Source organism: Stenella coeruleoalba (genome assembly GCF_951394435.1).
Source record: "Stenella coeruleoalba genome assembly, chromosome: 17".
NCBI classification, from domain to species: Eukaryota; Metazoa; Chordata; class Mammalia; order Artiodactyla; family Delphinidae; genus Stenella; species Stenella coeruleoalba.
Window position 1 is genome coordinate 47,291,481 of NC_137163.1, and position 6,069 is coordinate 47,297,549.

At 38.7% G+C, this 6,069-nt stretch overlaps 1 long non-coding RNA gene across 1 annotated transcript; it reads left to right on the top strand.

The window, feature by feature from the left end:
- The first annotated feature begins 286 nt into the window (after nucleotides 1–286).
- LOC307175916 lies at nucleotides 287–4,731 on the top strand. Its single transcript, XR_013824542.1, has 3 exons — nucleotides 287–744; nucleotides 1,685–1,780; nucleotides 2,955–4,731. It is a non-coding gene; the product is annotated as an uncharacterized lncRNA (long non-coding RNA).
- Nucleotides 4,732–6,069: the final 1,338 nt, after the last annotated feature.

Below are 6,069 nucleotides of genomic sequence, written 5' to 3' on the forward strand. Positions count from 1 at the left end.
CATAGCCTGAAGGGGTTAGTGCACCACGGCTAGCCGGGAGGGAGTCCGGGAAAAGATCTGGAGCTGCCGAAGAGGCAAGAGAGTTTTTCTTCCCTCTTTGTTTCCTGCTGCGCGAGGAGAGGGGATTAAGAGCGCTGCTTAAAGGAGCTCCAGAGACGGGCGCGAGTCATGGCTAAAAGCGCGGACCCCAGAGACGGGCATGAGACGCTAAGGCTGCTGCTGCTGCCGCCACCAAGAAGCCTGTGTGCGAGCACAGGTCAGTATCCACACCCCGCCTCCGGGGAGCCTGTGCAGCCCGCCACAGCCAGGTTCCCGGGATCCAGGGACAACTTCCGCGGGAGAACGCACGGTGAGCCTCAGGCTGGTGCAAAGTCACGCCAGCCTCTGGCGGCGCAGGCTCGCCCCGCACTCCGTGCCCCTCCCTCCCCCCGGCCTGAGTGAGCCAGAGCCCGCGAATCAGCTCCTCCTTTAACCCCGTCCTGTCTGAGTGAAAAACAGACGCCCTCCAGCGACCTACACGCAGAGGCGGGGCCAAATCCAAACCTGAGCCCCTGGGAGCTGTGAGAACAAAGAAGAAAAAGGGATATCTCTCCCAGCAGCCTCAGAAGCAGCGGATTAAAGCTCCACAATCAACTTGATGTACCCTGCATCTGTGGAATACATGAATAGACAACGAATCATCCCAAATTGAGGAGGTGGACTTTGAGAGCAAGATTTATCATTTTTTCCCCTTTACCTCTTTTTGTGAGTGTGTATGTGTATACTTCTCTGTGAGATTTTGCCTGTATAGCTTTGCTTCCACCATTTGTCCTAGGGTTCTGTCTGTTTTTTTTAAAATTTTTTTCTTAATAATTATTTTTATTTTAATAACTTTATTTTATATTACTTTATCTTCTTTCTTTCTTTCTTTATTTTCTTTCTTTCTTTCTTTCCTTCCTTCCTTCCTTCCTTCCTTCCTTCCTTCCTTCCTTCCTTCCTTCCTTCCTTCCTTCTTTCCTTCCCTCATTTAGACAAAGAATCATCCCAAAATGAGGAGGTGGACTTTGAGAGCAAGATTTATCATTTTTTCCCCTCTTCCTCTTTTTGTGAGTTTGTAAGTGTATGCTTCTGTATGAGATTTTATCTGTATAGCTCTGCTTCCACCATTTATCCAAAGGTTCTATCCGTTCGTTTTTTTTCTTAATAAGTAGTTTTTAATTTAATAACCTTATTATATTTTACTTTATCTTCTTTCTTTCTTTCCTTCTTCCTTCCCTCCTCCCTTCCTTCCTTCCTCCCACCTTCCCTCCCTCCCTCCATTCTTTCTTTCTTTCTTTCTTTCCTTCTTTTCTTCTTTCTTTCTTCCTTCCTTAAATTAAATTCAATATAGATATTTAAATTTAAGGTAAAATTAAATTATAATTTGAAATTATATATGGAGTCTTATTTCCTAAAGAATATTTTGGAAATTTCAACTCCTATTTTAACTTATATTTTCAGAGAAGGTATTTGGTCCAAATGAAGAATATCTTCAATTATTGTTCTTCTATTGCAAGCAAAAAAGGATTTATACTTCTTTTCATGAAATATGGTTGTTTGACAACAGAAGGATAAATATTTTATATTTTTAGAAACAACAGTCAGGCTACTGATATTCTTAATGAGTTTTAATAAATCTGAATGCTTCTTATCATCTACTCTTTAGCTGGTACCTGAGGAGTTGTATACCTCCAGGAAGATATGTGCTCCAGACCCGTAAATATGCAGTTCACAGAGCCCACCACCAGAGGACAATAATGAAGTAAAATCTTGAAACCATGTAGTGAAAATAGTGGGAGTTTAAATAAAAGCAACATTTCACAGTATGCTTTTCTGACCAATGTTATATCTAACACCCTAATGGATTATATGTACACGGATTCTGAAAAGTCAGCAGCACACTTCACTGGTCAATTTCTATGATAAGGGGAACGGAATTTGAGTGTAGAAAAACAGTATACTTACATCTTAAAATTCCACCCCTACAAAATCTACTCACTATTGAAAACTGGTAAGAATAATAGCTTTCTGTGTCTCAGTGACCAGTTAACATTTTCAAGAGTAGAATTTATCTTCCTATGATGCTCAAATACACAGGAAAAATGCATATCTAGGACAATGGATAAACTCTATATGACATGAGAAAATAGTTATTCAAATGGAAAAAGTATAAGATCTACAAGGCACAGTTTTTGTTGCATTAGTGTGGATATATACATAAAGAAGCTCTAAGAAACATAAAAATCACTTCCAGGAAGCAATTTTAGGTAGAAGAGAATTAACATGGATGAGGAAGAAAAGAGAGTTTGTTTTAAAATAGTTTCATTGACTTTTTTGTTTGTTTGTTTGTTTATTTGTTTTATTTATTTGGTCTTTGGAATATAAGAAAACAGTGGCTTTCAGATCAGTATCCCAGTGGAACAAAGGGACTGAGGTCTATCCTGGAGCCCAGCCATTGTTTGACTATCTTGTAATAATACTGGTGAAATACAACCAAACCATTTGAAATATAAGCATCCTCTCTGACAATAAACTTAAGACACCAACATTATATATTAAAGAAAGTAAAGAGAGAATACTGTTTTCTTTAGAGAGAAAATACAGATCCTGGACCAAATCAATAATGTCAGCAAACCTCATGGGTATAAAATATTCTGCTGCCTATCATTTAGAACATGCCTCTAGAAGAGGGAAACTGGGCGATAATTTCCCCAGATTTTATATTTAATTCAAATATTTTAGATAAGAGGCATCTCTAGTAAAACATTGTATTATTGATTCTTTCCAATAGGATAGCTCAGAGGAGTTCCTCTTTCCTTCTCAAATACATATGGGGAAATGGAGGTGGGTGTGGGTTATAGGAAGTATCTAAATAGAGCATAATAATCAACAGTTTGTTTTTTAAAAATAGAAATTTCTATTCAAATTGTTTCCAGAGACAGAAACACACAGAGACAATTCCATGTGACAACAGTGAAAGAGACCAGAGTGATGCAGCTGCAAATCAAACAACTGCCAACACCAGTGATTGATGGCCACCACCAGAATCTGGTTAAGACAAAGAAGGATCCTCCCCTTGAGGCGTCAGAAAGAACATGGCCCTCTCAACACTTTGAGTTTGAACTTCTGGCCTCTAGAGCTGTGATAAAATAAACTTCTGTTCTTTTAAGCTAACAAGTTTGTGGTATCTTGTTATGGTAGCCCTAGAGATGACAGTATTTGATTCCTGAGCTGGCAACTGTATTTTGACTATGTAATGACTATTCCAAGATAATCAACAGACACAAAGATAAAGGCAAAACTGAGACTAAGCCCAGTTCTTTTTATTCCCAGAATAATAAATGATTTTTTAATTAATTTAGATCTCTTTGTCTAACCCCTCTGCTTTTCAGAAGAGTATGTGGGACCAATCAAGTATTCATATGTTATACTTTCATTTTAATTCATCTCAAATTATTTCTAATTCCCCTTATGAGTTCTTACTTGACCCATGAATTATTTAGGAATATATTCTTTAATTTCCATTTGTGATTTTCAACAAATTTCTTTCTGTTAACGATTTCTTATTGCATTCTGTTGTCATCTGAGAGCACTCTCTGTATTGTTTATGTCCTTTAAAATGTACTGAAATTTGTTTTATGGCCTAGCATATAGTATATCCGTGTGCATTTGAAAAGAATGTATATTCTGATGCTGTTGGGTGGAATGTTTTATAGATGGCTGTTACGTCTACTTGATTGATAATGCTGTTCAAGGTTTTTATTTTCTTGTTGATTTTCTGTTGTTCTGCTACTGAAAGAAGGGTATTAAAGTATCCAACTATTATTGTAGAACTGTCTGTTTCTCTTTTCTGTTGTGCCGATTTTCCTTCATTGTATTTTGAAGTCCTGTTGTTAGGTGCATATAAGTTTATAATTATTATGCATTCTAGATGGAATAATCATTTTAAAATGTCTTTGTCGCTAGTAAAAATTTTCGTCTTAAAATGTAATTTTTTTCTGATATTTTCTTAGCCACTCCAGTTCTGTTGTTGTTGTTTTGTTTTGTTTTTACTGTTATGGTATATCTATTCCAACCCTTTTACACTTCACCTATATATTTTCTTGTGTTTTTTTTTTTTGTAACATCTTTATTGGGGTATAATTGCTTTACAAAGGTGTGTTAGTTTCCGCTTTATAACAAAGTGAATCAGTTACACACACACACATATGTTCCCATATCTCTTCCCGCTTGCATCTCCCTCCCTCCCACCCTCCCTATCCCACCCCTCCAGGCGGTCACAAAGCACCGAGCTGATATCCCTGTGCTACGCGGCTGCTTCCCAATAGTTATCTACCTTACGTTTGTTAGTGTATATATGTCTATGCCTCTCCCCCACTTTGTCACAGATGACCCTTCCCCCTCCCCATATCCTCAAGTCCGTTTTTGATTGAATGCTGGCTATTTTATTTGGCTTTTTTTGTTTTTCTCAGTGGAAACGTTGTTTTGCTTCAAAATATTTTATTCTACCTGGAAGTAGCAAATCTTCAAATTACAATTTTTTAAATGCTTTCAAATATCAATACTATAGGTGTCACAAAATCTAGAAAAATGACATTTAAAAATTAACTACTGCCAGATGTGTCTCTATAAAACTTTTCCCCCACTCTTTTAGCTATATATTCTTTAACTGCCTCCTCATACGACAGTTTATGTATTTTCGAAATAAAATTTTAAGAAATAAACTTTGTAGTTTTTACACATAGATTTCTTGTAACATGGTTGATTAGAATTTGCTTCTAGTTATTAATAGTTTAGAAAAGTTTATTTCAGCTTCACAATTTATTATTGATAATGTCACATTAATTTTCATTGTTAACTTTGAGAAAACCTCTATGCATTACTTCCTCATAAGTATTTACTATTATAAATGCATTACTGATTTCAGTACTGCTATAGGTTTGTGCATTACAGGGATTCTGATAAAATACTCATTCACACCATTCCATTACACACATTGTTGACGGAGTATATTCATTCATTCATTCATTTATTTATTTATTTATTTATTTATTTATTTTTGGCTGTGTTGGGTCTTCGTTGCTGTGCGCAGGCTTTCTCTACTTGCAGGGACTGGGGGCTACTCTTCGTTGCGGTGCACAGGCTTCTCATTGCGGTGGCTTCTCTTGTTGCAGAGCACGGGCGCTAGGCACGGAGGCTTCAGTAGGTGTGGCTCGCAGGCTCAATAGTCGTGGCTCACGGGCTCTAGAGCGCAGGTTCCGTAGTTGTGGCACACTGGCTTAGTTGCTCCGTGACATGTGGGATCTTCCCGGACCAGGACTCGAACCCTTGTCCCCTGCATTGGCAGGTGGCTTCTTAACCACTGCGCCATCAGGGAAGCCCCTGGAGTATATTCTTGACAGAAGAAAATTTCCGTTTTGACTAAGCATTGATGAGAACTGAATCTTTGACTTATCTTTCACATGCCTGATGATTGAAATAATTTTCCACAGATTAGCTTCTGGTTTTGTACTTTTCAGTTCTTTTTTTCTTCTTCAAACGCACATGCTTTGAGAGCTGTGAAGTGCAAGACATGGCTATATTGTAAGGTGGTGTTTGTCCTTATGCTTCTGTGTCTCGTGCTAGTTAAGTCAGTAGAGTAGTCAGTATGAGTACTGGAAGTTATTCCTGTAATGGGATGGTATATAGTCAATTACATATGGCGGTGTCTGAAAATCACATAATAGCCTCACTTAAAACATCTCCCTAGGGCTTCCCTGGTGGCGCAGTGGTTGAGAGTCCACCTGCCAACGCAGGGGACACGGGTTCGTGTCCCGGTCCGGGAAGATCCCACATGCCGTGGAGCGGCTAGGCCCGTGAGCCATGGCCGCTGAGCCTGTGCGTCCAGAGCCTGTGCTCCACAACGGGAGAGGCCACAACAGTGAGAGGCCCGCGTACCACAGAAAAAATAAAATCTCCTTAGCAAGATTTCAAAAAAGCCTGTGGCCATTCCAATATGATCCAACATAGCGGAGTATGATAGAAGGAAAATTGGCAAAGAAAGAGACGCTG